Here is a 10,819-nt window from a genome sequence, read left to right as displayed (position 1 = left end):
TGTATGAATGAAGCCCGTTTCTGTAGGAAATTGTGCTATGGATGGTGGTTACTCTCTGCTCTCCTGGGATCTAACCTCGGTAGAGAGACTGCGCTGACCCCAATTCAGGAGCACGCCGCTCCTTCGGGGTAGGCAGCCACCAGTTGAGGACTGAGCTAAAGCCACTGGCAAGCGTAAGAATGCATTATTACCTTACTGAAACATTCACTCTCCTCTACAGGGCCATTACCTTCGGCAGAAGAGCAGGGAACTAGGCCCTCCAGAACAATTCATTGACTCACAGAAAAATGTCCGGACACAATTATGCAGTTAATGATATCAAAGTACTTTATCATACTTACCACCGGTAAAGAGGAATACAATCACTTCAGCAAGCTGGGTGACCAGGCCTGGGCGAGTTAGTGTGGAGCTTTATCTGCATGACTGGCAACCCCTTCCCATCCTCTCTCCACCACTCTCATACCCAGGGCTGCAGAAATCCACTAGTCTACTAGTCTGTGACGAGCGAAACATGATGCCCGACGAGCAAAAAAAGTCCTACCAACATAGCTGGACAAGGAAAACATTTTGTCTGGCTGATAAACTGAGCTAAACATTTCTTCACCCCTGCCTAGACTCACTGCCCCACAAAGAAACCCTTAGAACATATTATCTTTACTTGTTTATAGGGATATTGGTTGGCTAGACCCCTTATCCCTTGACCGTTCATATCACCCGATACGCATACGTCAATTGTGAGGTTGTTTCTTTTTTAGCAAGCCAGAGGTTGCCGGTTTGAATCCCCGCTAGAATGTTTCCCAGGCTATGGGAAGTTTGAGAGCCCCCTCAAACAGCCTACTTACGGCTCTGCCAGCATCATCGGCAAGGCCTTCTCCTGGATCTTGGAGGGCCTCTATTGAAGCCCATCATGTAGACGCCCTGCAGGAGCTGCGGCTTCCTAGAAGAGAGAGAGAGAGAGAACCCAGAAAGGCTGTTGAATGAGGAGTGGACAGTGCAGGTAGTGGTTCGAGTGCTGGACTAGGGCCAGGAAGACCCGAGTTCAAATCCCCGTTCAGCCATGAAGCTCGCTGGGTGACTCTGGGCCAGCCACTTCTATCTCCGCCTAACCTACCTCACAGGGCTGTTGTGAGGATCTACATAACCATGGACATCACTCTGGGCTCCAACGGAATTAAACGTTCAATCAAACATTGATTTTTAATTAACACACCACTTCTGCTTTCAGAGACAATTTGGAAGAGCAGGGTAATAAGCTCCAGGTACAACCCCCTCACCCAGCAATAAAGTAGCAAGCTTTCAAGCCGCACAGAATGCCACTTTAGGAGACAGCAGCAGCAAGAGATTAATAAACAAATACGTACAGTTCAGGTGTATAAGAGGTAGCTAAAGGGAGACGTCTCGCCAGGTATTTGTGGCACAACCCTAAGCGTGTTTACTCACGAGTAAGTTATAGTAATCAATCCTATCCAATGGGATTTAGTCCCTCGGCAGTGCTTAGGACTGCCACCCTCATTTACTCAGACTAACAGGCTAGGAACAGAGGAAGCTGCCTTCTACCGAGTCAGACCCTTGGTGTGTCTTGCTCAGGATTCTCTGCCCAGACTGGCAGCAGCTTCTCCCACTTTGCAGGCAGGAGGAGTCTCTCTCAGCCCTACCTGGAAATGCCCGGGAGGGAACTTGGAGCCTTCTGCGTACAGGTGCTCTGGACCCAACCCTTCAGGGGAATATCTTACGCTGCTCACACCTGTGGTCCCCCATTTAAATGCAAACCTGGGCAGACTCTGCTTAGCAAAGGGAACCAGTCATGCTTGCTATCACAAGACCAGCTTTCCTCCCGAAATTATAGACTCTGAGACTAGAATCCTACTCGGCGCAGAGTGGCTGCCACTTCCCGCGCGACTCAAGAGTCCTGCATTTGGACCGCTTGGCTACTGGGAGCCGTCTAGCTAAGCTCCTGGCTTTCAAATACCCGAACGGGGAGCCCAATTCCAAACCACCACAAAACGACTGGCAGCATCAAAAGCAAACAACACGGGCCACCGATCTGTAAGCTCAGAGGGCAAGCAAAATGCCAGCAAGGCTAAACCCCTCCCACGCCTCTCCCACCATCCTCTTCAAGGCCCCCATCCCTTTCTAGCTGTTCACCAAAGAAAAAGTTGCTCATTCTTGGGGGGGGGGGAGAAGGGGGGAGTTGCACAAGATGCACCTTTCTGGCAGTGTGTCGACGCTTGCTCAATAAGCCAATCAAATCTCCTTCCTGCTCCTTTCCACCCAAAGGCCTCCTGAACAGATTCAGCGTATCTCGCGGTGTAGTGGTTAGAGTGCTGGACTAGGACCGGGGAGACCCGAGTTCAAGTCCCCCTTCAGCCAGGATACTTCCTCGGTGACTCTGGGCCCGTCTCAGCCTAACCTACTTCGCAGGGTTGTTGTGAGGCGAAACTGAAGTCTGTAGTACCCCGCTCTGGGCTCCTTGGAGGAAAAGCGGGATAGAAAAGGTAAAAAATGAAATAAAAATAAAATAAAATTTATCAAAAGGCCCAGGCCCAGAGCGGGTCGTGCTGGTAGCAAGCGCAGCTCTTTAAGTGTGGGTCTGCCCCAAGCTTGTGTGAAGCAGGGAGAGCAAGGGGTGGATGGGTTTATTAAGAGCAGGGGGGGCATGCAGGCAGGGAGTCCTGAAGCCCTCCCCAGGGATGAGGACTTGCCCCCTCCATCATGTGCTTGTTCCAGGACTGGGCAAATGAAGGGGACGATGGGGCTGTAATAGGAACATAGGAAGCTGCCATCTACTGAGTCAGACCCTTGGTCCATCCAGCTCAGGATTGTCTACCCAGGCTGGCAGCGGCTTCTCCCAGGTTGCAGGCAGGAGTCTCTCTCCGCCCTCTCTTGGAGATGCTGCTGCCAGGGAAGGAATCGGGAACCTAGATGCTCTTCCCAGAGCGGCTCCATCCCCTAAGGCAGGGATTCTCAACGTGTGGGTCTCCAGATGTAACTGGACTTCAACTCCCATAATTCCCAACCAAAGACCACTGGGCCTGGGGATTATGGGAGTTGAAGTCCAATAACACCTGGGGACCCACACGTTGAGAATCCCTGCCCGACGGAAACTTACAGTGCTGTTCACACATCAAGTCTCCCATTCAGATGCAACCAGGGCAGACCCTGCTCAGCTAAGGAGACAAGGCATGCTTGCGACCCCCAGACCAGCTCCCCTCAGTGGCAAGCCCTGGCTTCAGTCCCTGGCAGCATCTCCAGGTAGGGCTGAGAGAGACCCCTGAGCCTGAAACCTTGGAGAGCTGCTGCCAGTCAGTGCAGACAATGCTGAGCGGGACGGACCAATGGTTGGACTCCGTATAGGGCAGCAGCTTCCGATGCTCCTAGATTTGCTGAGAAATCCCTAACTGAGAAAGTGTGTGCAACTAAGCAAAGACCAGCTCTCCTCTCCTTATCTGTCTATGAAGATTTTCATTGGGGGTTCTTGGGTGCACTAGCCATGAAGGAGCACCCACTGGGTATGGACAGTTTGTGGAGCTCTAAGCAGTAGCCGCATCGGGGTTCTAGAGCCAAAGCCTCTCCCGACGCCGGGAAAATCTCTGCAGCACAAGAAGGCAGACTAAGAGCTAACTGTCGGTGCGTTTTGGCACACAAAGCCGCTTATCTCTGGGGTTCTCAAACTCCAGCCCCCCGACTATGTTGGGCTATAACTCCCCGGGGATGGTGGGGTCCCGGGTTCGAGAAGTCCTGGCGAACTGAGTGCTTCCCTTTCCATGCTTTTGGGATGATGATGCCTCCTATTTGTTACTCCTCTTTCTGCTGGCCAATGGCCGTAATAGAATTGATGAGACAGGATTCTGCCTCTTCGCTTGCAAACTTAAAGCTGCCTCCCGGAGCAGGACAGCGCTGGACGGGTGGGAAGTATTCTCAATAAATACAGGAGCTCCAGGGCCCCCTCCATTAGCAGTCCAAGAGTCCTGCCTGTAATTGGATTCCCTGGGAAAGGGTTAGGGTTCCACGGATTGAGTGCATCCGTCATACTTGTCGAGGGATGGAATGTCAATTATCGTCAGCTGTATGGGTCCCCCCACCCCCACCCCAACTCCGCTTCTGCCTCTGCCTGTTTTCTGGTCTGTAGCTTATGCCGTGTTAAATACATAGAACAAACTCTTTTGTTTGTTTTGTGCCTTGAGGATAAAACTTTTTTAATTTTGTTTGTTTTGTTTGTTTGATTGCCTTGAGGATCTGGGCAGAAAGGCCGTATTTTCTGGACCTTCTAGATTAAAAATCCGATTTTCCGTTTTCTACATTCAGAAACCTCCCCACCGAACCTTTGCAGGGGTACCATCCAGAATGCAACCCCCCCCCCCACGATTCCAGACTGAAGTGGCAACTTCCAGAATCACACACACACACACACACACACACACAATTCTGGTCTAAGTGGTACAATCCAGAACTCTACCAGAATACCGCTCTAGACTTCAAATGGGCTGCAGCCATGTTATATGGGGCCCCATTCCCCGCTCCCTGGAAACCAGACCCCACGAGTAAGGGGCGGAGCTTGAGGAGGGAGGGCACCGCCCACTCCGCCTGCATTTCTCAACACGAGACAAGGAGAAGCAGGTAATGCAAGACAAGACTTCTCCCGGGGGGGCCCCAATAGCAGGGGCGTCACTCTCATAGGGCCAGGGGGGACAGTTGTCTGGGGGCCCACTGCCTTGGGGGGGCCCCCAGAGGCAAGTCACCTGACTGACTCCCCCAGCCACGCACCCGCCCGGGCTTCCTTCAGTTGTATTCATCCTCCGAAACTGATGGGAGTGTGAAGACCTGGAGCGACCAGAACAGCCGGTCTTTCTCGAGGACCATTCAATGACTTGCATCGTCCACAACTGACAAAACCTGATGCTTTTTAGCCTCCTTTAAGATTTCTTTACTTCAGGAGCTGAGCTTCAGTGGGGGGGGGAAAGCATTTTAAAATCTTGTCTCTGGGCCCCCTCCAACCTTGAGACGCCCCTGTCCAGTATCCTCCCTGCAAAGGCACTATGATCATCCTCTAACCCGGCTGAAAAAGTGAGACGCCAATATTGCAAAAATACAGGAGAAAGGAAGAGCTTTTAAGAAAGGCAATCCACTCAATGTGTGTTTACTTCGTGCGTGGTGAGGGCCACCAGCTGGGATGGCTTTAAAAGGGGCGTAGACTGATTCAGGGAGGACAGGTCTATCCATGGCCACTAGTCTGGTTCTGGTGGCTCGAGGCCGCCTCCGGCCTCAGAGGCAAGATGCCTCTCAGTCCCAGTGGCAGGGGAGCAGCAGCAGCAGCAGGGAGAGAGAGGGCATGGCCTCCCCTCCTGCCTGGGGGCTGCTCCCCAGAAGCATCTGGTGTGAAGCAGGAGGCTGGGCGAGAGAGGTCTTGTGCCAGCTCCAGCAGGGCGGTTCTGGTGTTAACTGTGTGCACACACGACAGATAAGAAATGCTGTCTACATACACAAGAATCGATAGATATTTATCAGCCAGTTTGGGGGCATGTGTATCCGTACCTTGTAGCCGCTGGATTAAGCCATTCACATAGAAATTAAATAAAAAAGGGGCTAATATGCAGCCCTGTCTGACTGCCTTTTTGTGGGCATTTTCTTTGAGAGATGACCCATGTAATCAAGGCGTAGGCCCCCCAGAGGCAAGTCATATGTGAAGTGTGTGTATCAGCGAGGGGCCCATTTTAAAATTGTGTCTCTGGGCCCACTCCAGCCTTGTTACGCCCCTGCCCAAGAGAGCAAGAGACTCCCCCCAAAAAGCACAGCCAAGAGAGGCACTCACAGCCGCAGTTCTTCCAAAGACTTGGCCGAGTCGAGGGGAGACGTGGGGTCCTTCTGCAGCACCTCCACTTGGCTTGTGTTGTCCACCAGGTTGCTGCGGATCAGCTTGTTCAACAGCGACTGGGCCGCTCGGTCCTCTGATGGGAGGCAGTTATTTTTTAAAAATAAAACGTAGTGAGTTTTGTCGCTCGGCAGAGAAAAGGAAGAGCAAGCAGGAGACACACAGCATGAACTGCACAGCAAGGAAGCAGGAACGCTCGGACGTTCAGGTTGCCACCTCCGGCCAAGGCTGGTCTGAGGAGCAGACCCAATGATGCACAGCCTTCAGCAAGCCTGAGAGTTCTGCAGAATTCTTTGGCAGGTTGGATATTAAGCACTGAGCACTCCCCCCCCCCCAAAAAAAAGAGGAGAGGGGGAAGGGAGGAGGGATAGCTGGCCGGGGGGGACGGGGACAGCCCTGGCAGTCGGCAGCTGATTTTATTGATGCATTTATATCTTTATTTATCAAATGTGTACACCACCCCAAACCTTCGTCTCTCGGTGGTTAACAATAACATAAAACAAGTTAAAACGTGCATAAAACCTAAAAAAAACAATTTAAAGACTTTAGAAATCAGAACAGACGGAACCCCAGAAATTTAAAAAGCTGGGAAAAGCTTGAATGGAGAGCTGGGTTGTCAAGTGCTTTGGAAAAACTGCCAGAGATGGGGAGGATCACATTTCAGTCGAGAGTGCATCCCACTTCTGACGGCACAGTAGATTATACTGGCCAAACTAGACCTTAATCCATGAAAGACTACTGTGCTTCTCTTCCTCCTGCACATTGCCAGAGAAAGGGGCAGAACAGAGTGGCTCGGGGGTTCTCAAACTCCGGCCCCCGGATGATGTGGGCCTACAAATCCCATCAGTCCCAATGGGCTCTGATCACTGTGGCTAGGGATGATGGGAGTTGTAGTCCAACAACATCTGAGGACCCGAGTTTAAGCACTCGCCTTAAGAGAGTGCCTTCTTTGTGATGAACCTTGTCGCCGACTAAGATCACCTGGAGAGGTCCGGTTAGGGTTGCCACCGGCACATTTGCTGGCGACCCGGGACGGGGCCTTCTCTGTGGCTGCCCTGAGGCTTTGGAATATGCTCCCTGTTGAAATAAGAGCATCTCCCTCTCTAAATTAGTTGATATACTGGCGACGCAATACGCATAATGGATCTACACCAAATTCTCTCCAGACCTTTTTATTGCAGAGATCCAAAGAAAATTAATTTTCTTTAAAACACAGAAATGAAGCACCCAAGCTCCGTCCCAGAGGGCTTTCCACTCTAGAAGAGGAGGAGGACGCAGATTTCTAATTATTATTATTTTTTGTCCCAGGGCTTGAGGATAGAACCAGCAGATGGAAACGCCGCTGGCACCGAAGACAGAACACTGGTTCGCTTTTTCTTTACCTCCAGACATTACAGAGCTGGGCACCAATCGCCCAGGCCGGCCAAGAAAAGGAGGCCAAACATGTTGACCTGCCGATCTGCAGACACGATTCTAGGAACAGAGGAAGCTGCCTTCTACTGAGTCAGACCCCTGGTCCATGCAGTTCAGTGTGGTCTACACTGCCTGGCAGCGGCTTCTCCAAGGTCGCAGGCAGGAGTCTCTCTCAGCCCTGTCTCTTTGGAGATGCTGCCAGGGAGGGAACTTTCGACATGCAACTCCTACAACGGACTAGTGTCAGGCCATCCTAAAACGAAGAACAGGGAATGCCCACGGAAAGGCACCCATTCCTTCCGAATGGCCACGGTATGCGCTGAATTTCCAAACGGCCATGCCACGCAATCCTAGAGCCGTTCGGAAGGAAGCAGTGCATTTCAGTGGGCATTCCCCGCCGTCTCTTTATTACACATCCTGGAGTCTAGCTGATGCATGATGCATGGCGCCAGCCTAGCGGGCTAGGGACATCCGAAGCTGGCTTCTTCCAAGCCAGACCAGTGCTCCACCCAGCTCAGTATTGTCTACCCCAGAGCTCAGCCTTCCCGAAGGTTTTGGACTACAACTCCCATGATCCTCAACCACAGTAGCCAAGAGTCGGGGATGATGGAAGTTGTGGTCCAGCATCTGCAGGAGGGCTAAAGTTGAGCAGCACCTTCTCCAAGACTTCCCCTGCTAACTGAGCAAAGAGGCCCCTTTAAGAAGTGGTGATTCTCTGTATTTAGCAGGGGGAGAGCAACTGGCCCTATCCACCCCCCAGCACAACATCCCTGCAGTGGCTGTTGCTGGGGTCTATCTTCTCTTTCTTTTTTGGATTGTGAGCCCTTTGGGGACAGGGAGCTATTTTATTTGTGTCTATGAGCCACCTAATGGCACAGTGGGGAACTGACTTGAGTAGCAAGCCAGAAGTTGCCGGTTCGCAACTCCGCTGGTCGGTTTCTCAGACGATGGGAGACACCTATATCAGGCAGCCGTGATTGAAGAAGGTGCTGGAAGGCATCATCTCAGACGGCGCGGGAGGAAGCCATGGTCAACCCCTCCTATAGTCTACCAAAGAATACACCACTTTGGGAATTGTTGTTGAAAAGCCGTCGATACATATTCATCGTATTCGCATCGCATTCGCATCGTATTCAGGCAGGGGGCTTTCTCAGCCCTGCCCGGAGATGCTGCCAGGGACCGAACCTGGAAGCTCCACAGGCCAAGCAGGGGATCGACCACTGGACCATGGCCCCGTCCTCCAAGGGGAATCTCTTCAAGCAGACAGGGCTCACCTGGGGGGGGTCACCCATCCCAATGCAGACCAAGACAAACCCTGCTTAGCAAAGAGAACCATTCATGCTCAGGGTGGCAGAAACAGCTGAGTTTTGTATTCTCTCTCCGGGATGGATCCCCGAGCACAAAAGTTTGAGCACTTTTAGGGAAGTAGTCCTGGGAGCAGGTCCCTTTGTTTGTCTGCTCCCTCTCATTGAGAAGGAAGCAGGGCCCTGCAGTGGGCATCCCCTGTCCTTCATTTTAGGGTGCCCATTGTAGGACTTGCAGGCAGAAGGTCCCGGGTTCCCTCCCTGGCAGCATCTCCAGAGGAGGGCTGGGAAAGATTCCTGCCTGAATCCCCGCTGAGCTTGGGGGACCAACGATCTGACTCGGCAGAAGGCAGCTTCCTATGTGTGTGGCCCTTGGGAATAGGAATATAGGAAGCAGCCATACAGGTGAAACTCGGAAAATGAGAATATCGTGCAAAAGTCCATTAATTTCAGTCATGCAAATGAAAAGGTGAAACTGATATAGGAGACAGACGCATGACATGCAAAGCGAGAGAAGTCAAGCCTTAATTTGTTATCATTGTGATGATCATGGCGTACAGCTCAGGAAAACCCCAAATCCACCATCCCAGAACATTAGAATATTACATGGAACCAAGAAGACAAGGATGGTAGAAGAGAACAATATCGGACCTCTGAAAGGTATAAGCATGCCTCTGTATTCAGTCCTTGGTTGGGGCCCCTTTGGCAGCAATGACTGCCTCCAAGCGGCGTGGCATGGATGCTCTCAGCCTGTGGCACTGAGGAGGTGTTATGGAAGACCAGGATGCTTCCTTAGCGGCCTTCAGCTCTTCTGCATTGTTTGGTCTCATGTCTCTCATCCTTCTCTCGGCAATGCCCCATAGATTCTCTGTGGGGTCAAGTCAGGCGAGTTTGCTGGCCAATCAAGCACAGTACACTGTATACTTTTCACAATGATAACAAATTAAGGCTGGACTTATCTCGCTTTGCATGTAATGCGTCTGTCTCATATATCAGTTTCACCTTTGAATTTGCATTACTGAAATTAATGGACTTTTGCACGATATTCTCATTTTCCGAGTTTCACCTGTATACTGAGTCAGACCACTGGTCTATCTGGCTCAGTATTGTCTTCACAGACTGGCAGCAGCTTCTCCCAGGTGGCAGGCAGGAGTCTCTCTCAGCCCTCTCTTGGAGATGCTGCTGCCAGGGAGGGAACTGGGAACCTTCTCTTCTTCCCACAGCGGCTCCATCATTCCCTGAGGAGGAATGTCTTGCAGTGCTGACACTTCTTGTCTCCCATTCATTTGTAACCAGGGTGGACTCTGCTTAGTTAAGGGGACTAGTCATGCTTGCTACCACAAGACCAGCTCTCCTATCTGAGAGAGGATGGGACGGGGTGGCCAGGCTGGTTCTCAAGATTTTTGTGGGTGCTGGGCCTTCAGGCAATAGGCGATAGGCCCGTGTGAAACGGCATCCCGCCTCCTGCAGGATCTGCAACAGCTGCCGGGACCTATTTCGGTCCAAGACTGGTGACAATCCCAATACAATGAATACTTATATACCACTTTAGAAGAGGAGAGCTGCTCTGGTGGTAGCCAGCATGACTTGTCCCCTTAGCTAAGCAGGGTCCACCCTGGTTGCATATGCATGGGAGCCTAGAAGTGTCAGCACTGGAAGAGATTCCCCTCAGTAGGGGATGGAGCCGCTCTGGGAAGAGCAGATTTCAAGTTCCCTCTCTAGCTTCTCCAAGAGAGAGCTGAGAGAGACTCCTGCCTGCAACCTTGGAGAAGCCGCTGCCAGTCTGTGAAGACAATACTGAGCTAGATGGACCAAGGTTCTGACTCAGTATATGGCAGCTCCCTATGTTCTGCTCTCTGCAGTTTCACTCTTTACTTTATATATTTACTTATATATATATTACTTTATCTATATTACTTTGTATATCGTCATTTTAAAGGGCTGAACTGTTTTAAAGCTCTCATTCTCCATTGTCCGAGGGAGCAGTGAGTCGAAAAGCAATTTAGAAGCATGACCCAAAAAGATCCTGGGGGTGGGGGTGGGTGGGATTAATATCTGAATATACAGAACACAAGTGTGTGAGAGATTTTAAAAACAGAAAGCAGTTTCCAGGGGAAATTGAAATTAAAGGTTGAGGCAGAAGAAGACCAGAATAATCCCAGCAGCCACGGGCGCCCTAGGTGCAATTCCAAAAGACCTTGAAGAGCACCTCAATACCATAGGGGTCACGGAA

The 10,819-nt window shown here is 51.3% G+C and overlaps 1 non-coding gene across 1 annotated transcript; it reads right to left on the bottom strand.

Moving 5' to 3' along the window:
* Window positions 1-7,166: 7,166 nt before the first annotated feature.
* On the bottom strand, window positions 7,167-7,306 carry LOC128336265 (small nucleolar RNA SNORA57). The gene has a single exon (XR_008311877.1). It is a non-coding gene; the product is annotated as a small nucleolar RNA SNORA57 (small nucleolar RNA).
* Window positions 7,307-10,819: the final 3,513 nt, after the last annotated feature.

Source organism: Hemicordylus capensis, chromosome 12 (assembly GCF_027244095.1).
Source record: "Hemicordylus capensis ecotype Gifberg chromosome 12, rHemCap1.1.pri, whole genome shotgun sequence".
NCBI lineage: Eukaryota > Metazoa > Chordata > Lepidosauria > Squamata > Cordylidae > Hemicordylus > Hemicordylus capensis.
Note: the sequence above shows the minus strand (reverse complement) of the source record. Positions and strands in the feature narration are given on the sequence as shown.